The sequence below is a fragment of the Lagopus muta genome, chromosome 7, assembly GCF_023343835.1.
Source record: "Lagopus muta isolate bLagMut1 chromosome 7, bLagMut1 primary, whole genome shotgun sequence".
NCBI lineage: Eukaryota > Metazoa > Chordata > Aves > Galliformes > Phasianidae > Lagopus > Lagopus muta.
In genome coordinates this window covers 29,307,934-29,330,339 of record NC_064439.1, presented here as the reverse complement: position 1 = coordinate 29,330,339, position 22,406 = coordinate 29,307,934, and the positions used below count along the sequence as shown (strand labels likewise).

At 35.7% G+C, this 22,406-nt stretch overlaps 1 long non-coding RNA gene across 2 annotated transcripts; it reads left to right on the top strand.

Annotated features, from left to right (window-relative positions):
- Positions 1–7,721: 7,721 nt before the first annotated feature.
- LOC125695978 (uncharacterized) lies at positions 7,722–20,579 on the top strand. 2 transcript variants are annotated; one of them, XR_007378134.1, is made up of 4 exons: positions 7,722–7,775; positions 12,360–12,483; positions 19,340–19,523; positions 20,373–20,579. It is a non-coding gene; the product is annotated as an uncharacterized LOC125695978 (long non-coding RNA). The 2 variants fall into 2 exon arrangements; XR_007378133.1 differs by lacking the exons at positions 19,340–19,523; positions 20,373–20,579 and adding an exon at positions 15,310–15,821.
- Positions 20,580–22,406: the final 1,827 nt, after the last annotated feature.

Sequence of the window (22,406 nt, the reverse complement as noted above, 5' to 3'; positions counted from 1 at the left end):
CAAATCTTTTAAAGTTTTCATCTAAAAAAATTCCTTTAAAAATAATATTTTTTTCCTTGTTTTGTTGGTTTTTTTTTAATTTATTTTTTTTCCCTTCCCAAATAAGAGTGACATACAAGATGTAGGTCCAGTTCTATCTGGGCTGAAATGCTTCATGATGCAAAAATATGAAGTAATACGGAAACCGGAAAGATATTTTCTCAGACTGTAAGTTATATGCATATATATTGGGCATTTTAAATGTGCAGTTCTTATGTTGTCTTTAGTAATTCTGCCATCATGACTACAAGCCCAAGACATGCTGAGGGGTTATATTTAGTAAGCAGCTGACAGTGAATCACAAACTCAGGGAATTCTAGTGGTGGAGCACAAAGAAGAACATTGCTAATCTTTATGTGTTCCCACAGATAAAGTCAACATCTTGAACACTGATAGACTGCATACAAGGATGCCTCATTCCCAGTTGCTGAGGTGGTTTTCCTGCAAAACAAAGACTGGTTAAAACACTATGCAGATCCTTAAAAAAAAATCAAAGGCCCCTGGCTTTATAAGCCCACTTTACTGCCTGATTTTGAAGTTTTTGTTTTCAATACCAGACAGGTTCAAAAAGAATGTCTGTTTTTGTTTCAGCTAAACTAATCCACACATAACATCCTTTCCCACTATTTACTAGACTGAAGCTATCAAATGAAGATATGATGTCTGTGTTTGGGTTAGTTGGTTTAAATTCTAATGACCATGATGTAAGCACTATAATCAAGAAAAGCTTGTCTGTCTTTGGATTTGGATATCTTTGCCATAGGCCCAATGTGTACTTTCTAGCCTTGTCATTAAACTAACCGCAGCTCTGTCTAATTTTCAATTAGCAGTAAGCTTACTATAGAAAGCTGTGTGGCCCTAATTTAAAGCTAGTTTCATAAAATTCCTTGTTCTTTATTAACAGTTTATTAATATTTAGATAAGTAACATCAATTTACAGTATATGCTTTGTTAGACTGGAATTTCCCTGGTGCGTTGTTTTTTTTTCCCTTCTTTTCTCAGTCCTGGCTTTTGGGCTTGGATTTTAATTTTTTCCTCCAAAGTGTCCATTAACTCTCTTCACATCCAGTGTAGGTAAGGCTTTTGGATAGGGTCACTTGAGAAGATCTTATTTCAAATTAATGTTGAAAACGTCTAAGAAAAAATAAGTTAAATGAATCTCTTTTAATACTCCAGTTTGTCTATATACTTGCTTGTCTTTATGGAAAGTTGTAGAAGGTATAAATCATGTTCTATCAGGAGAAAAGATCTGAATTTATATTAAGTACCAAGAAAAAAGTTCTACTAATGAGACATTCTCAAAGAATAGTCTACTCAATAAACTCTATTTGGTACTTTTAAATTACATAGGACTGATGAGAAATAAATTCCACAGAACAAATATTCACTGACAAAAAATAGATGGTCTCAGATACATTTAATTCCATTACTGATAATATATAGAATTTTTCTATGAGGTTATACACAAGGTATGTCTAGCCCAGTATCTTGTTTTTGTCAGGAAAACATTTCAGATGCTTAGGAGATAATATAAAAAGGTTTGCTTAGCTAATTTACTTAAGAGTTAGCAAAATGAGATCAATAAAAACAGTAAGAAAGTGATATGTGATTTCTTTTTATTACTGCTTGTCTAGAAAATCCTGAATTAAGCATTTTCACAATCATTAAACACTCTTTTTCCCCATTTCATCCTTGTGAAGTTTTTATTGCTTTTCACTAAGAGGAGGAATTTTCTTGAATCAAATCAGCCAGGCCGTTGTTCAGACTGCAGAGAGATTATTTGCTTATGACCATCTTCAATAAAGTGCTTACTTTAATTGTCATGTTGTCCCAGCGTCCTACAGCTGCTTGCTTGCATACATGTAATGTTCTTTCCAAATGACAGAATATTGGTCTGCCTTTGTTACTCAAGTGTTATTTATAGCTTTACTACAACTAATTAATTTCTAGGGAATTAAGTATTCTTGCATATTAATATAAAGTCACCTAATAAAGTTTTTTAATCTATTCTTAAATGAGATCAAATTTTCAGCGTAGCAAGTAGTACCCAAAATTAAGTTTGCAAGAACAGGTACACTGAAAATTTAGTTACATCTAAATATATGCAGCAAATCTAGTATCACATCAAAAGTTGCTGATGACAGATTCCATTACTTTATGTACTTGTGTTCAAAAAAGAGTCATCATTAGTGTAAGGCTGGGTTAAGATGCATCTAACTGAACTGGGAAGAGCTTTATTTGTTTTACCTGTTATGGAGAAAAATCTCTAAGCTTTGGTGTTAAGGCTACTTCAACACCAAGGAACAGGTTGCAGAAGCAAATAAAACACTCGCACAAACAAGCAGGCATTTATCCAATTCTGCGTGCATACTGATGGAGATGAGCAGAAGAAACTAAATTGAGCTGGAAGGAATGAAAGCTCAGAATGTGCTTGTCTGTGAGCCAGGTCCAGCCCATTAACACAGTGCAGCTATGACTCACTGAACACTTCTTAACTGTAACTGCCAGTGAGCCGAGGTTTTGTAATGTCCCCAAGGGCCACAGTGAGCTTGTCACTGACTTCTCTGTTTCCAGGCACCGAGCAAAGTGTGAAGCTACCATCCAGCCAGCAAAGGAAGCCTGCCTGTCCAGATTTCCCCTTGCCTAAAGCACACTGAAAGTGCCAGCCCAGCCAGCTGTACGCCTCTCTTTCCTAGTCCTCACATCTGGAAAGCAGTGACACAGACGCTTTGCAGGCCAGCCAAGTTTGAAGTGGCTGCACTGACTGAAAAATAACCTTCCAAGCTGTCCAAAAGCCTCTGGAACCATCAGACTAACTGCCCTGACTATCTTAATCCTAATTTTCTCGAGTTTTGAGAGACCCAAAGGATGATCATAGATATTTACAGTCTCCCTTGTGCAATTCAGGAGCAGAGCTGGCTACGAACCAGCTAACTCCCCGCCATTTGATTGTTGCTTCCCATGTACCATTGCATGGAATTCTGTTTCTGCCAGTAAAGGCAGAAAACTCCTCCCATATAATATAGCCCAGTGTTATATTTTATTACTTCTCATCATGCCCTTATTATTTGATCAGCTTTGAATTGATCACATCTAGTTTTAGGCACCTAAACCTTAACTGCCAAGTCAATGGGTCTCAGCTTCTCCCTATAATCCTTGACAATATTTAGACATGTGCAGATAGTGTTTTATACCTCTGTATTCAAATGCTTATCTTAAAATGCATCAAACTGCACTTAGGAGGTGGTTATTCTATCAGGGAAGATCACTAATTTAAAACAGTTGCAAAAATTTTAAGGGACAACACTGGAAAACAAGAATCCAGCTCTGGTTATGCATTGAAGAGCAAACAGAAAAGCAGCTGAAACTGTGCACTCCGCTATGCAGCCAGACAAAAAGAGCAGTTCACTGACAACTTCTGGTTCCCAATCTGCCAATTGGTTGCTGTTGCAGCTTTGAGGAAAATTAGTAGTTTTATGCAATGTTCCTGAGAGAAGACTAATAAGCAGCAAGAGTTACAGAAGTGGGAATTTGCATTGCTTGATAGTAATTGTAGGTAGGAGTTACTTGATTGATTTCAGAGCTTCAGAAGGTAGGGGGAGAGGTAGTAGACTATAGTTTTCTATGCTGTGTAAATCTTCAAACATGGCTGAAATGTAGTCACTGACTTTTTTCACGTAAGGAAATCTTTAAGAAATCGTTTAAAGTTTACAAAATATATTACTGCATAAATATATCTCAACACATAAAGAGCTACAGAAATTTCTGGAGCGTATCTTTTTCTCTTAAATTTAGTTTACTGACTGACTACCTATCTAACTGTCCTGAGAGATTACTATGGCTTGTTTGAACCACATCTGAGAGCACAGACGTTGCCCTTTTAGAACAGAGCAGCGTTGTTTGCAATTCCAAGCTCAAGTAATCAGTTTCAGTCACCTCCAATGGAAACAGGAAAAATCTAAATCTAGTCAGGTACTGAAACACTGGACCACAAAGGAAAATGAGGTGATTTTTATTTCTTACCTTAACACCTCTTAATTAGGGCTAAACTTATCTCTGTTGCAGTCTCACTGGTTTCCCTCTGCCAAACCACACAAGACATGAACTTTTGGTGGTGCTATAGCTTCCACAGATTTGTGAATGTTTTTATTCTGACAGCTCCACAAGCCCAATGCAAACCTGACTAGCCTTACAAGAAAATGAAATAATTTAATGGGAATGACGTAATGCTGTGTGTGTTCAGAATCTTACATGCCAGTGTCCTGCAAAAGCCTTTCCTCCCCAAAAATAAATTATAGATGTTGAAGTCTGCTGCAAACCACCCACACACATTCAGCCTTTTTCTTCCCCCCCTCACAGACTTGTCAACAAATTGGATCAGAGAATACCCCATGTGTTCTTTGCTTCAGACAAAAACTGTCTGCATTATCAATATGCATCTGAAAAGTAGAGGACACTTCAAGCAGAAAAGCAAAGAACTTCTAAGGCCAAGTGTTTGTGCATTGCTTTAGGGTTATTTTTACCTATAAAATAACATGCTAAATGTGGTTTCTTTAATGTGTTTTACTCCAACTTCATTCACCTATAGACATCTGTGTTATATGGCAAAGTAAAACTATAAGCAAAATCAGGATGAGGAAGTGGAACAAACTCATTCATGTAAGCCTTTTTTTTTTAAGCAGAAGAAAGGAAATACTTACATTTTTTCTTAGTATTAGAGCCAACAGTTAAAAAAAAAAAAAAGAAAGAAAGAAAGAAAAGAAAACACAACACCATACAAATGTTGAAATAAAAACTGTGATGTTTATAATGAATAGTAACTATTGAATGAAAGCAAAAATAGAAGAGAGCAATGTTTAAAACTTCTGCTTGTTCTTATTATAGAAGATGACTACACAAAGCAAACCTAAAGAGTGGGATAGGATTTCACATTTTATTGGCATTTGGGGAAACTTTATACTCTGTCTCTGGAAAATCAGAAAGGGAAGTGGTTGCAAGGAATCCACATAATAATGTATGGGAAAGCCAGTTAGAATTTACAAGGGAGTGGACTGTGCTGGTAAATCAAAAGTTTGCCAGATCACATGGTTCACAATTAATAATAGTGGGGTGTTCCACCAGCAAGCAGTTTCTCCATTTTCTTTTCCTTTATTGCCATTTTATTCCCACTAAGCCACTAAATTATTTTACTTAACCATTGGTGCAAAATATATGTTATTAGTAAAAACATATCAGGTATGTAATGAGAAGCAAATAAGCCTATTGCAGTTTCATAATAAGCCGGGAAAGTTTCAAATTTTAGGATGTTTTGTTTTGTTTTGTTTTCTTGCTAGGAAATAAGATTTTATGGCCAAGTGTTATGAGAAACAACTATTCACAAGAACCGGAGTATGAACACTCAGTTTGGAGGTTCATTTTTACCCATATAGTACAACCTTACGTCTGTGTTCTTGACTTGGTGCCAGTTCTCCAGCTATAGGAAAAGGATGTTTAGGGATAGCTACTGACAGAATTTAACTAACAGATTAAGTCTGGGAATATTTTTGGTTTCTTTACAGAATGCCAAATATCGCCATATGTTGCCCTTGTATGTGACCATATGACTCTTGAGGAACTAACTAGGCAGTACCATTAAACAAAGCACATTGCCTTATAAAGTGTAAAGGAATGCCAGCTGCCTATGTTACACAAAGCCTTTAGCAGTAAGGACTCATATACACAAAGACTGCTCTGAAAGTAATGCCTCCTATTTTATTATGTTGTCCCACAATGTTGGAGACAGATGTTGATGGTAAAACAGCAGAAATTGAGCCTTCCCGTCAGTATTCAGTTACATGTTGTTGCTGTGTGACAGATGGCAGCAGAGGAGCATCTGACAAAATTGCATCTAATACGGAAGTGCAGATGAAGAAAAGGTGTAGAGTTGAATTCCTATGTGCAAAAAAAATGGAACACATTAACATTCATTGACATTTGCTGAATGTTTATGTAGACCAAACAGTGGATGTGAATACAGTGAGACAGTGGGTGGTGCATTTCAGTAGTGGCAACAGCGACATGAAATAGAATCCATGCTTGGATGGCCATGCAAATTTTTATCAGCACAGCATGTAGGCTCTTGCTCATCACTGATGAAAATGCAAGCTAATGGTGGCGACTATGTTAAAAAAACATTGTTTTGTAGCTGAGAATTTGTTCTATCAAATAATGTTATTATGTGTTTTGTAAATAATGTTGTTTCCATGGAAATAAATAGGATGCATTACTTTCGGAATGACCTAAATGTTTCTCTTGCTTGGATTAGGTTTTGGGTTTGTGTCAGGTAAGCAAAGCAGGTTTGAATTTAATCCTAATGATTTTAAGGGCCAACTGAAACTTCAGAAGTCAATCCAATCCCAAAGTGAATTAAGAGATGTGCCATTTGCGGATTAGATTATCTCCAGAGGTCCCTCCCAACCTCAAGCATTCTGTGATTCTGTGAAAATCAGCTCTTAATCCTTTTTCTCTAGGCAGAGAAGTTACCAACTTTAATTTACCAAGGCTTGACTGACGAGACCAAAACATCTCCTACTTCTGACAAACACGTTTCTTTCATCTGCAGTGGAAGAAACAGCAGGGAGAGTCATTTAAAACAAATGCAAAAAAAGGAAGCTCAAATTCAAAAACCCATCAGAAACCAAAGGAAAGAAAATGTAGTCCTTCTTTCTAAGGCTAGCCAGAAGTTGGCTTTATCAAAGCGAATTTTTTTTTTTTTTTTTGGTGCTTGCATCATCAGTTCTTCTATAATAGGATTGTGATTGACAGATTCTTGCGGGAATATCCAAGAATACTGCTAACGTACAGTTTTGTAATAGCAGACTGCAATCAGAGCCTGAACTCAAGTCGTTGTTGTTTATGACTGTGAGCCAGAAGCCCTGGAATCCTTATTTAAGAAGAGCTGAAGATTTTGTGGCATACTTCTGGCAACAATACTGCAACAGAGGTATATCTTCAAAACTCTGTTGGCAAACGTTGTAACATTTGTGGTAGTCACTTGACAATGGAAAACCTTTGGATGAATTTTCAGTTCGTAAATAAAACAAAAAGGGCTCATACTTACACCATCGTGGCTGCTGAACCTGGCCATTTGTATAATGTTCCCGCTTGCAACAGCATTCCTTAAGATGAGCAGTCCATCATTATGGAGCAAACACATAATTATGGTTACAGAGTTGTTTTGACAATATTTCCAACATTATTGCAACCTGCTCCAGATTTTTTTTACATCAGATGGTCTCAGAAATGTCACAAGTGACATATTTTGTAAACATATTGAGTTCTTTTCTTATCTAGAAAATAAGACTGATCCAGTGGTATTTACGACAGTTACTAAAACTGATTTTACTGACTTATCTGTATGCTAGCATCAGTGCTAGTGGCTGACTTCTAGACTACAGAGGACTCGTGATCTTAGTAATTTTGAGTTTGTGAAAGACATTAATACACTAATCTTGTATGTCAGAATTACCCAGGTGTATGGGAACTGCTGAGTCACGGCCTGAACCTCTGATTGATCACCTGAGGTGAGCCATGAGCCAGCCAGAGGAGCACAGGTGAAGGCAATTCACCTGTGCTGCCGGAAGGGGTGGAGCCTGGCTGCACCGCTCCTAGACCTATTTAAGAGCTGGCTACGAGTGGGGAAGGATCTCTTCTGGAGATTGCCTTTATTGGTGTTTTGTAGTGAGCCTAGCCTAAGGGTAAGATTTCCATTTTATTCTCTTTTGTTATCATAGTCCACTTTGCCTAATTCTCTTGATTATATTGTGATTGTAACATCTCGATATCCATTGATTATACAACAGGGTACTCAGTTCACTATCTCCACTAGTATAAATAATTTAAATAATAATTCAGTATATATAGAAACACATACAGGCTATTTTTTTTTTTATAACAATCATAAATCTATGTGTATTATTTTTATTTGTTCTTGTAATCTTACAAATCCCGTTCATGTACTTCTGGATTTTAACACTGTAAGGCACTTTCTCTTTGTATATAGGCCACTAATCTTGTTTCCTGACACAAAATATTCATATATTTTTTTTTTTTTAATTGAGTTAAAAGTAATCAAAGTTCTGGATGATAGTCTAGTGTGAAATTCCAACTTTAAAGATCTCCCTGATGAAACCAAGGTCTTCTTGCAAATTGTAATGGCATAACAGGGAAGACACTTTTTTTCTGGAAGCTTATTTATTTAAATCTGATTGTGGCTCACAGCTAGTGGTTGGATGTGATTACATCAATTTGCCAAGTCATCACTTGACCTTTGTCCTTTTCCAAGACAAGTTCCAGTCTTTATTGTTAACAAGCTACTCTCCTTTAATTAAAGATATACTCACAGGCAGCCTTTATACAGAGCCATCCATTTAAATGCCTGAGGTTTCTGCTAGTAAAATATGCTAACTCTTTGGCTTCTTTTCTGAGAAGCTTCACATTAAACAGATATTAGTAGAGCTTCTAGGACTACTAAAATGTAGAAAGCCCCATTGTTTTAAATATCATATAGTTTTTGAATACTATTTCATTCAAATCGGGCAACGTTGAATGCTGGCCATCAGGAGTTTGTTTATTGTATGCCCAGTCACTCCCTCAGAAGCAGAGATTTGGGATATGGCAAGGTGCTGGTATGGATCTTCACCTCCACACAAGTAGAAATTTACTTACTAATTGCATACGCCATGCAAATTCAGTCATTTAGAAAACAATCTACTAAAAAATAGAGTGCAGCCGTATGAAGTGATGAGTAAGCTTATGGTTGGTGTACTGAAATGTGTCACTCATCTCATGTTACTTTTTGGCAATACATAGATCCTTTCTATTAGAAAAAATAAGATATTTAAAGTTCACTTAAAATTAAGATAATTTAAAACTAATTTAAAACTCAAGACATCTTAAGACACTAACAATACTTCTAATGTAATAATTTCTGAGCTAAAAATATTCTTTTTGTGTCTGCTGAATCCATTTGCTGGCTTATTGACTGATAGATTTTGATATACAAGCACACAGGAATACAAAAGTTCCAGTCATGTTATGGCTTTAGTCATGCCACCTGAGCTTATTAAGTCAACTACTTAATCTGGAAACTATACAGTTATTGCTTTGTACTTCTTTGAGAAGAGTTTTGTGAAGATTCAATTGGTGAATTTTAGGAACATACAATCCCATTATAGTTTCATCAAAATGCCTTATTCTGTGTTCATGCTGCTATTATAGAGTTGGCACTTTACCAGCTGTACTGATGTCACCCTCACTTCTGCATGCTCTGTATGACCTAGCACAGCCTTCCATGCTTGTTGAAATGTTCTAAGGAGTTATAGACTAAGTGCAGACATATACCTTCTCCCTATAGAAAAGCAACAACAACAACAAAATCAACATGTAAAGAATACGAAAAATGCACACGGTCAAAAAGGCAGAAAACCAAAGAGGTTGAAGTTGGATGTGAGTAAATGTTAGAAAAGAAGCCTGTTAAAGTCTTACCTGCAAAAGAAAATGTTAGTGAAACTAAATCACAAATTGTAAATCATTCTCTGTCAATCTGCAGGAAGAATGCTTTAACTGGATAATTTTTTATATTTAACCTTGTTACAAAGTAATAGCTATATGCTTTCTTTTTTCTTTATATATATGCACATATAAATATTTATATGTACATATAAATATTTTGTGGTAAATCTTCATAAAATATTCCAAGAGTACCAAAATTTCAGAAGTATCTTCAAATGTCAGTAAAATGTTAGATGACATCAGGTAAAAGTCTGAGGGGTCAAGGGGGTGGGAGAAGGAACTTCTTCAGGATTGATTTTATTTATTATGTTAGAAATTTGCAGACCTAACCTGCAAAGTAAAACTTGGATCAAACTCAAAAGCGAACCTGCAAGACAGTACATATAAACTGCAAGATTGTCCTCAGACAGATGTCCCATGTAAGAGAGAAAAACAACACGAAAGGACTCTCACTTCAATCCTGGACCTTAGGTTATGGCTCTTTGTTGGGCTAACAGATTTTTACTGGGTTAGACTATTTGTTTGAGTACTGGTCATAAGTAGGTGTGTGCCTAAGTTAGCTTTTCAGATATTTATTTCAAAATACATAAATTGTAGTTAGATGTTGCAGTTTGTCTTTTTTTGTTTGATATAGTTTTTTGTTGTTTTTGTATTGGGTTTTTTGTTGTTTTTTTTTTTTCCATGTAGCAGTAATACAGTAGTGTGAAAACACCTGGAAGATTTTAAGACATTTCCTTTTATATTAATTTTTCTTAATTGTACCACTTGAAGATCCTTTAGAATGAGAAGATTTGAATGTGTAAGTTTGGAAGTTTGTCAAAACTTTGAAGGAAAAATGAAGAATAGGATGTTTGTCACTTAAAGTCAGAATGAAAAAGGTGATAAAATACATGCTACGAACCTACATCTTAATTAGGAAAAAGATTGTGTATTTTAAAGGACAGATGGAAGGAAATATGAGTGAGAGAAGGAAACAGTGGAGCAGTGTAAAATGGTGTAGCTGAGGCTCAATAAAGATGCCTAGCCCAAGCAACAGAAATTTCCTTAGTATTTCTGTAACACATGGTATTCTTCTGACTAGTACATTTTCAGAAGCATGACACCCCACAGTGCAGCCTTGTGTAGGCCTAGGGAGGAACTGAGCCTTGTTCAGCCATGTTACCATTACACACTGCCTTGCAGTATTCCATTACAAGAAAGAGTGGAAATTCATTAAAACGCATGGTGGTCCAAAATGTGCACAGAAGGCAGTCACAGAAGGAGTTACTTTTATTAGGAGTAAAATTTTCTGTGTAATATAATATTTCCCAGCATCACTACCAAGAGGGCAAGAAGAATCCAAATGGAAAATGTAACTGCACACTGTGTGCCATATTTGTGTTCAAGTGCACATGCTTGCACTCATTATATACATAGAAAATGGGGGAATGAAGTTAACACATGGGAAATATTCTATATAAGCGGCTTATTAGCAAGGACTACTCAACATCTCTGGAAAAGTTGACAAATTCTGAAGTAATGGTTTAATCTTATTAAAAGATTTTTTTTTTTTTTTCAAATTTGCATGCAAGTCTTTGGGATTATATAGGAGCATGAAAAAGCCATTGCACTGAAGAGTGTAAGCATTTCAAATGTGGGGCTATAATAAAAGACAAAGGGTATAAATGTTTACATCTTCCTACTTGTTTTAGTATGCACATTCTTGCTGACTTACCCACATCCATTCTGTCCATTCTTACTCAACATGTCTTTTTTTTATTCTCTAAAGTTACTTACAGGACAGTGGAAGAATGTTAATCATGTTTTTTGGTACATTAATTTTTAACTTTACCTCTTGTTTTCTGAGCAATGTCAATACCAACAATTAAGAATCCTCCATTAAAAGATTTCTTGGCAGTCACCTACTTTCCAATATAACCTGCAGCCTTGAAGGCAAATAATTGCCCTATACAGCGAACCACATAGTTTTTAATGCAACTCCATCATTGCTGGAAAGCAAATTTGGCAGCAAACTGATTTACAGTTTCATGAAGTCCCAGGAGATTCCCAGGTACATTTGTGCTTCATTATTTATAAAACTTGTTTGATAGATTTGAATGGTAATGCAGTTTTCTGTAAGATCAGGGTTGCTTTTAAGTTCTTGTTTGCAAATCTGCAGTCTGACTTTCGTTATTAGATTTATGGTAAGCTTTTTGTCCAGCATCAATATGATATTTAGAATGCACATTTTTATATATGAATGACTGGACTATTTTAGAGGATAAGTTTTATTTAGATTTCATCTCTCATACACCCATAGATTCTGTTATGCTTTGCCCCAAGACTATGCTTAATGTTGTACTGAGATACCTCTGTGCTGAAATCTTTGTTACTCTGGAGAGTTTCAGGGCGATCATTAGTGATAGTCCAGCAGAAATATTGCCTGGATATGGATGACATATTTCACGTTCCTTATCTATACTGTTTTGTCAGAGGAAGTGATACTGCTTCCTCATGGGCATGTTTCTGTTCTGTTATCTTCCCAGGAAGTGATGAATGCCTTTTGTATTTGCTGGTGGCAAGCATAGTAAGGAAGTTTCATGAGTACAAAGCACAATAGTTAATTTGTACTTATACGAGTAGACTTGCTTTTGGAGCAAGAGAATGTGGCAGCCTTAAGCCTCTGTTTTTCAGGTTCAGCCAGCATAGCTGGAAGATAACTAACATTAATGTCTTATCACACAAAAAGAAAAACTAGTTGGCCCTAAAGCTTTTTTTTTTTTTTTAAGGACTCCATCCCATCTGACTTCTTATCCTAAAAGAGTGAAATAGAGTCTTCTGTCAAGAAAGTTGGAGCAGCTCTTGGACATCATCCAAATAAGGAGGAAAAATATAAATCAGGTCCCCAAAGAGGTAAATACCTTCACATTTTATAGCTTACCTGTCTTAGATCACTTTAAGGAAGTCCTGAAATAAGGGTGGATGTGTCCTGATCTAAATAAAGGAGAGGGAGAGATGCAACAATGTAAGCTGCATCTTGTGTTTTGAGTAAATGTATTGAACAGGATACTGTGAGTGGAAGATTAAAATCTTTCAATCCTTTGCAAACACTACTTTCATTTAATTAAAAAAAAAAATCTCTCTACAGCAGCTTGCCCCAGATCACAGATAATTGTATATTCAATGCCTTTTGTCAAACTCAGAAAGTCCTATTGTATTCAATTCATTATCCTAAGTAGAGTGGCTTGTACAGTCTTTTTTTTTTTTTTTAGAAATGATCTTGCAATAGGACTAAAATTCACAAAAAAATAATTTCTCAGACCTATTCTTATGTAAGTCAAGTTTGTCAAAAATATTGTTTCCATTTTTTTATTCCGAAAAAGGTAAATTTTAAAATATTTGAAGTATGCAAAAATCTACTAGTTACTTCTGAAAATAATAAAATAATAAAGGTCTTGAGCTCATGAATTTGGAAAGCCCTCGATCTGAAAGGAGTAAAATTCTCTTTCCAGTGAAGTCAAATGCAAATCTTATTTAGTGCTAAAAGTGTTGACTGAGTCTTCTGCTGTCAGCCTTTTTTCAAGGACATTTTAAACACTTGATACAAAAGGCATCCTTGTCTTCCTAGGTATCCTTCCTGAACTGAATATAATATTAAACTTTATGCTAGGATTCAGTTTTCAAACTATAAGGCATAAAAACCATCAAGATGTACAATTAATCTGCAAATGGCATGTTAATTCCCTGCCCCTAGCCCTTGCCAGTGGAAATTTTATTGATATATTCATTGGTAACATTTATTTTCTGTATTTACTTGCCAGCACTTGTCTTTCCTGACTTCAAAGAGAGGAGGAGAAGGGTTTTCATAATTCTTTTCTCAGGGCTGAGTACAGGAAATGGGGAATCTACGCACTTTATCAATTTGGCATCTTTGTCACTGTAGCACTAGGGGAGAAAGAAATGCCATGATAGCTAAAACTGAAAGTCCTAGACAAGTAGAAGAGCCAAGAAAGGATAAAAAAAACAATTCATCCTGACATAAAAGTTTGCTTTTCATTATGATTGTGTTGAGCAGCAGGGGAAAACTGAAGTTTGACGTAAAACTCCAAGCTACAAATTATTAAAGTTGGGCATCAGGAATCAGAATCAGTTTCCACTGAAATCAGTTAAAAGAATCTTGACATTGATCTTGTGCATAGGCTCTCCGTATTCTTCAGTGTTGACATGTATACTACTAATAAATAAAAATAATTAATTTTTAAAATATAATTTTCAATATATATATGTGTATATATATAAATTCTAGAAACATGTAAGTACTTAAGTACTCTTAGTAAAAGATTGGCATAACTCTTTAAAACAAGTTGCAACAGATGGTGAGACTACTTTAGCTGCTGTGATTTCATTATATTTCTGAATCAAGAATGATATTTAGACAACTATGATCTAAGCTATGAAAATGAAGTCAAGATACCTTCACTATTAGGGCTATTCGTGCTATCATTTGAAATTTCTAGTCTTTTAATTACCATCAGTCTCATCTCACCACACTGAACATTTTATTCCAATTTAGGCTCTCTCAACAGCAACTGAAGAAGGGCAAAAAAAATCCATGACCATGAAATAGGCCCTTAGTATCAGAGAGTAAAATTGTCTTCTGAAACAGCTATCTTTCTCTGAATGAGGAAATTGAGATGATTACCTTCAACCAGACAGTTAACTTCTAGATGGCTAAAATTGGAGGATGTAAAAATAACCCTTAGTATATATAAGACAACATAATTCAGAGTTGAGTTTACCGATTTCCTGTTTTTCAGATGATTTACATTACCCACCTAATGCCCCTTCAGCTATGTTTGACTTGAGCAATATATTTGCCTAAAGAGGCAAGTAAGGACATTCCAGAATATATCCTGAATAGTTCTTTGTACAAAGTGCTTATTTCCTACTGTGAAATCCTGCATTTCTATATAAACTCTAAATTTGATTAATTCTGTTTCAATACTTTTATCCTTGAGACTTTTATACCCTAGTGGAAATCAATATTTTGCAATAGCATTTTCATGAAGCTTCCTTGAGGGCTTTTTATTTTTGTCATATCTTAAGAACTAAAATTAAGTAAGGTTAATCTTTGGTTTTTGATTTCTTATAAAAGAAACCAAATGTGTATATAAACACATTTTGTTAGATTCCTTTACACTTTCCTGAAAGAAATTCCCTCTAATTTAAATTCAAAATGTAATTCAGATAACGCAAACTGTTATTTAAACCAGTTAATTTATGCAAAATGAATATACTGAAGCAATCATCTGATACACCATTTTTATATCTCATTAATTCTATACTTCTCTTCATCTTGGATAATCCAAAAGTTAATGTCTTCTTCCCATAAATTTCCTTCTTTTTCACATGTTCTTCAGTAATTTCCTTTATACTACTTTTTGAGCCAAGACTCTTAAATGCTGCTCAGTTTCTATATTATGGATATTGTCCTCCATCACTGCATTTCCAAGGATCTGGTTTCCTTCCTTCATTTATTTACTTATAGATGTCCTTGAGAACTTTTTACAGTTTGGATTTACAATTTTCTGTATTATCTCCCATAAACATTTCAGAAAGATCTGAATATAGTACAAAAGAATAAATAGTTAATTTGCTAATATTAAGGTTCCGTAGAAAAATGATAGATTTCAGTAGGAAAATGCATGTCTTATTGTGGAGAATTTTCCTATTTTCTAGTTTAGAGATGAAAATTTCTGAAGTTGCCTGCGAAAGATGTCATCTCAGTGAAGGGTGGTCTATCTGCACATTGATCCAAGGCTGTACGCTGAGGGACACTTAAGGTCAATTAATACAATGAACTGAGTAGAAGAATAAAGATACAAGATGGAGTATCTTTATGTCTGACTATCAAAAATCTTTCAAGATTTGTGAAAATGTAAATGTTAGAAGAAATCAGCTTCTCCTATAAAGCTTATTACTTCAAAGACAGAAGATGTGTCTGTTCCAAAGAGTTTAAAACCCATATTACATACTTAGCCACCAGACCTTTGAGAATGGGACATATTCCTCGCAGAAACCAAGTCAAGATTCACAGGATCACCCAGGAGTGGAACTGGGTAGTTTAATGTTTAAGGTTTTTTTCAGGTAGGCAGAGTCTCAGGTACTGGTGCTTTCCCCCCAGTATTATGTGCTCTGTGCAAAGATTGCTTTAAGAAAAAATATATCATTTTTTTCAGTTACCATTCAGATTCAAGTGTATCTTCCCAGCTAGTGTATAGTAAGAATAATGAGAACAAAAGTTTCTTAACTGCACTATAGAAATTGCCTTCAGTAATGAGCAGCAGCCACTATCTTGTATTGCCAAAGGCTTTCAACTTGATATTGCTGTGAGTTGTGCATCAGTAGCCTTACTGAAATAATCTCAAATTGATGGCAAGTAGTTATGTCCAGGAATGTTAGGGCATGGAGGGTGGGCTGGGTATCACATCTCTATGGGATACAGCATGAAGCACCTCACTGACAAGAACCAAGTCATGTTCCTGAACAGTGCAGGATTAGATATAGAGAAGGAATAAGGCAGCCCTCCTTTGACCAACCTCATACAGAGATGGGATGTAACAGCAAAAGGCAGGTTGCTCTCTGCCAATTCAACTCATCTCCTCCTCTGTGGGCCCAGGGCCTTGGAGAGCCCCAGTGCTCCCAAAATTGTATAAACTCAGCTCTCCCTAGAGCAGGGTTGTGCCTTTGCTGCTCACTGCAGTCTTAACACTTTGGATCTGGACAGAAAATTCAATGCAGGGAGGTCAAAACTAAGCCAATCTGAACTTGAAACCTGGTATATAAACACTGAGGAGATGTAGGGATGGGGGGCAGGGTCTTGAAATTACTGCTGTCATATAAATACATGAAACCCCATAAAAATATTTACAAGACACAGCTAATCTCAAGATAACATTTTTTGGCCCTTGTAAAACTGACTCATCAATATAATGGAGTATATTTTTGGTTACTTTATTTTAACTTTCTTTTTTACAGTTAATATTTACCAAGTCTCTGGGGCCTAAAATTACCTCACCCTTTTGCTTCAGGTCTACAGCTGCAGTTTCTTGCCTTACCGTAGTAACATCTGGAATGCAAAGTTGTGTTTCCTTTTCTGCTAGGAAAATAAAAGAAGCTGAAGTAGCAACTGCCACCAAGAGACAGATAAATGCCTTTATTAATGATTAATTAATAACTTAAACATATATTACTGGATGAAATGTAGGTGACTTTTAGGTATTTTGGTACTCCAACAGGCAATAAGTCAACTATGGTACCTGGTTTATCTTCGGAACATACGTGCATCTGAGTTTATCAGATTAAAGCAACTAAGATTCTTTTTTTTTTCAATTGGCTTTCAAAGAGGCTGGTGACTGAAGAATTTTCTCTATTGGAAAGTTCAAAATCTATAGGACATTTGAATTTCATGAAATCAAGTTGAACAGCCAAAAACTAAGATGCTGAAAATCATGAATTCTTATTGAAAATCCTGGCCCCTCTTTATTTAAAGAACTCTTAAACAGAACAAAAAACTGCATCCCTCTCAGCCAGGAATTATATCTTTTGAATAATGCCAAGAAATGAGGTATAATAAGATGAAAAGCCTTGTAGGCCTAGAGATGATAGGGCCTGGCTTTGAAACAGCTTCTGTGATCTATCCTGTTACAGTGCCGTAGGACTGGAAGGTACTATAAGGAGCAGTCTCTTCCGATAGTTACACAATGACATATTTTTATTACTTCTGTTACTATATATGAAAATCACTGTACCTATAATGTCATATTCAGTATTTCTGGGGTAGAAATTATTCTCCTATTTTATCCTTGAGTGCAGGAGTGTAACTAACTGCTCTTTTTGTTTTGGCAACACTGCTATTACTTAAGCCTGACAAAGCTATTACTCAGTTATGAAGACAAAACTTGGACACATAGTGAGTGCTGATATCAGATGACAGTACCAGATTCCTAGGAGTATAAAATATTGCTATTTACCTAGTCTCAGAATTTAAGAAGGGGCAATGACATATATTACTGTGTTAGAGGATCTCTAACTGTTCTAATAGATCATGAGGTTTGCTGGAAGAATAATGGAGAAAGTTGTATTATCTTTGAAGTTATTTCAGCTCCGTTAGAACTTAGACTACACACCTCCTCTCATTATGTAAACTACAGATTCCTCAAAGCCAGAAGGGAACAGTGCAAGGTTGAAGAAGCTCAGCTAATAAAGTTTGCATATAGAATTCAATAACTTTCTTTAACTGCAAGGGGGCCAACACCTTCAGTAGGCAATGCAGTAGAGTAAATTCATGTAGCTAAGCTCTCACGTCATCATGTCTCCTGATATTATCTCTTGGATGGATATTGCTCTCAGTGAACAAGGGGTATCTGCTGTTTTTGTAATTCTGCTTTTGACATAGTAAATTTGCAAACTGGTATATAAAGATAAACTAAAATGGAAGTCAGATTGGACTGGAAATTGAAGGGCTCCAAGATCTGATATGTTCTTGACTCCAAGGCAACAGCATTTTTCAGTGGAACAAGGTAGACAACTGCAAGCAGCAAGAGAATCTAGATTTAACTTACTACCTCATGTCTGTTTGAATTTTTTTCTTTTTATTTCTGTCTTTGACTTTACTTTGTATTAATCAGAACCAACTCCAACACAAATTCCTATGTTGACAGCTCAGTGATGGCAACTGTGAAGTAAATGGGAAATACATAATGACTTGTTATAAAAACTGCATCGCAACATTAGAAAAACTCTTAAATATGTATGCCTTGAGCCAAGAATGTCAGTGAGACCATACTGTCGGTCCTCTTCATTTTTATCCACCATGAAAACTAGCATGAGAAAGTGGTTTCACAAAGCGGTTAAATAGATTTCAACATTCCTTTGACAGAAAGAATGCAAAAGAGTTGTTTTAGCACACCAGCTTCTTTCACGTTATATCCTTTTAGTAGCATCAGGTAGGAGAGGAATGGATAATGAAAGCTTACACTGCCAAACTAGGAACTCATACATGATATTAGCAGAGTAACCTTGATCTAGAAAAAAAAAAAAAAAACCAGAAATATGGTCAAGGGGAAGGATTTTTTCAATTAATAATTTAAAAGTAAGTAATCTCTCATTGCATAAAGATGAATAAAATCTAGAATTAATAAGATAGAACAGAATTTAGTGTCCCTACTCTAAGCATTGAACATTTACATATGCCTACCAACAAGTAAAGAGTGAAGCAAACTCTGCTATCAATACTAAGTCAGCTGGATCAGATCACTCTTCTACAATAAACATCTTGTATTGAACATAATTAGCTGTGATGTTTACAATACTGCCAGTGACAGTGTAACTCAGATTACTCTATATTTTGATTGCCAAAACTGTTAAAACATTTATTCTGTATTGTAACAAATTTTAGGTTTGGGGGGGGGATACAGAAATCACAATATATCAAATGGTGCATCCTATTTTAAGGCAACACTAGGTTAGAACGTTCTTGTTTTGGGCATACAGCATATGATCCTATTTCTACTGGAGCTGAAAGCAAAAGCAAAACAAAAGCATTCTGATTTCAGTTCAAGCAGAACACAGTTCATGCTTGGTGGACATGTCTATAGATATCAGCTGACTGAAGCTCTGCCATGTATTATTATTCACCAGCTAATCTAGATCATCAGAATTCCATGAAGTCATTCATCCCCAGAACACTTTTTTACAATTATTTTAGATAAAACACAAAGCAGACAACTGAAAATTTTATTCAAATAATTCGGAGGAAATTGAAGAGCAAACACTGGAATAATATGGAGCTGGGTAAAGCCACCAGGCTGCTAGACTTTCACTGGACCATGGATTTTCCTCACTACTAGACACAAGGAAAAGAATCTCCTGTTTCTTAGGAAATCTCACTGGTGAGTACTTAGTTGAGCTCCTAGATTACACACTCAGCCCTAAAATATGTTCTTACTAGTTTCTGGTTTTTCCTGACTAATTGTTGGATAGATAGTTCCTTCCTTTTTCTAAATTCTCTTTTTTACTAAAGTGTTCAGTTCATGAAACTTCACCAGTGGAATAGGTCTGTGATGCAGAACAGCCCTGTTTCTCTCTATGGTCCTCTTTACATTGGATTCTTATCTTTGTCCCTTGTGTCTCAGAATTATGATAGAGGCTTTGATTACATGGCCATTTAGCACTGGGCAATGGCCAAATATTTATCTTACAGATATGAGCTAACTAGGCCAGAAGCACAAGCATGTTTCCTACGCTGATTTCAATAAGTTATCAGATTGCACAGGTAAATAGACATCCAGAAGTTTCCTTATCAGAAAGTTCTATCTTAATTCATTTTCACAAGGGATATCAGATAAGGTAGTATAGGAGGAAAGATGCAAGAGCTCTGGTAAGAGAAGAGAAAACAAGGGGTCTGAGATTGAAAATATTGTTACTTTGAATTTTCTGACCTATTCTGACAGACTGCATTCTGAATATTTCATTTTTTACTCATATAGGATTCAAATTCCTTGCTTTTGCTTTATTTTCAAGAAAATAAAATTTAAAGATTATAGGAGAAAAGGAAATCATAGAATCATTGAATGGTTTGGGTTGGAAGGGACCCGAAGGATCATCAAGTTCCAACCCCCCTGACACAGGCAGGGCCACCAACCTCCAGATCTGGTACTAGATCAGGTTGCTCAGGGCCCCATCCAGCCTGGTCTTAAAAACTTTCAGGGAGGAAGCATCCACAGCACTTTCTGTTTCAGCATCTCACCACTCTCCCTGTAAAGATCATCCCTCTGACTCCAAAAGAGAGAAGCAAGACAAGGAAAAGGAAGCAAAAGGTGGTAACTTCCTACAAGTCCATCTTTACTGGAACTATGGAATTCTTATTTAAATTTCAGCCTGTTTTGGTTTTTTTTCCTCTTCTACAAGAATTATTCAGTACAATATGTAAGTAGCAGCATAATCAAATAAAGACATAATTGCAAGTTCTGGTGAACGCTATGTCCAAGTTATAAATGAATTCAGTGAATACAATACTCAATTAATATAACCTGTTATTAAACAAGCCATCTTTTGAAATTTTAAGATTTATATCTTTGCCTATGCAAAATATATTTGCATGTAATAAAATTATAAAAATAACAAGGTAAATTATAATAGTCTGTAGACAACACAGAACCATGCTGATTGGTCTTTTCCCTGAATCTGGCTGGCAAGTTTCCTATCATGATCAGGGAGAATAAACAAGCATAGATCCTGTAATTTCATTTCCGCTATCATTCCTTTGGTACAGTTTTAGGCAAGCTGTCTTTCAAAAGCTGATACAATAAATAAATATAATCTGGACTTAATTTTCAGTCAGACTGCTGCTGCCTACAGTCACCAAACAGAAGAATCTCCTCTCACAAGAGAATCCTCTCTTAGCTTTAGAAAGCCAAAAAAGTGCTAAACACTTCTTGAGATAATGTAGAAAACAATAAGACTCATTCGACACAACAAAACATCCTTTCTAAAGATAAGAGTGGAAAAGGGTTAAAGTCTTTCCTGATATAAAAGAATTCAAGTGTAACTAATTATATTATATCAGCAGAGAATTTGGTTCTTTTAAAGTCAAATAAGTAGAATCTGAGTAGAATCTGATATAGAGTAAAACACTAATTTTACACTCAGCAGAATGTCCAAGTAAAACTACAATGGAGAAAACAGCAAAACTGCAGCTGATGCAATGAGAAGGAAACCCTGGGTAGTAGAAAGCTGATTAGGTACCTATCAGTTTACAAAACCCTTTATTACACATTCAGTCACACAGAGAGTCCTAAAGAAAGTCCAGAATAAGAGTTTAGAATTGCTAGAAGGGGAGAAAACATACTGCTACCTGGAAGACATGTTGTCAGAGAATGCAAAAAGTACTAGAGAAGTGCTAGAAGGGGGAAAAGTAAAGAAGGAGGAAAAAAAGTTTATCTCAGTCAGAAATGGCATAAGCTATGCTGTGTATGCATTGGTGTTCAGCTCCAATCAATCAATCCACTTGAAGACATACCAGTTTGAGCTAGCTTTCCTAAGAGATGTTATTTGGGCCAGCTTCAACATAAACACACAGAAAGAGAAGAGATAAAAAGAAAAGGATAGCATCAGTGTAGTGAAAAAGTATTATTGAATCAGATAATTAAAGGCCAAAAATTCCTGTCGAGACAGACCAGTCCTGAAATAGTGAAAAGGTAGTAGTCTGCAGACATTAATTTTGAAAGTGATGGAAATCTAACAGTTTAATGAGCACAAACATTGTGTGTATCCCTTCACTTATCAGAGCAAATGTGGTCTTTATGTATGCTTTTTTGCCTCTGAAGTGTAGATACATGACAGTTACAGGCAGACACAGCAATCAGACAGCACATAGCTGTCACAGAGATGTTGAAGGAATGATGCTCTACTTTACATAGAACAGAGGGTATCTGATTTCTGTATTGTGCATTTGAGCCCTGTGCATTTCAGTCAAAAGGAGATGACCTAGTACATATGTCATTGGACATTTATTTATTTTGTATCCTTTACAGTGCTAATCACCAAGAGGCACATTCACTACTAATACCTCCTGCTAATGTATTCGGCATACAAATTCTTTAAGACTGTCTTCACTAAGAAGGCATAACCTGGATTTCCTGGTTGAATCTGCTAACAGCTGAGATTGTCTCTTGTGTGTCCAGATGTATACTAGTTTTCTTAAAGACTCATAAGACCATAAGGTCCATAAGAAAGTGAAAATTTCACTGGGCTCATTTGTTGTTCTAGAAAAT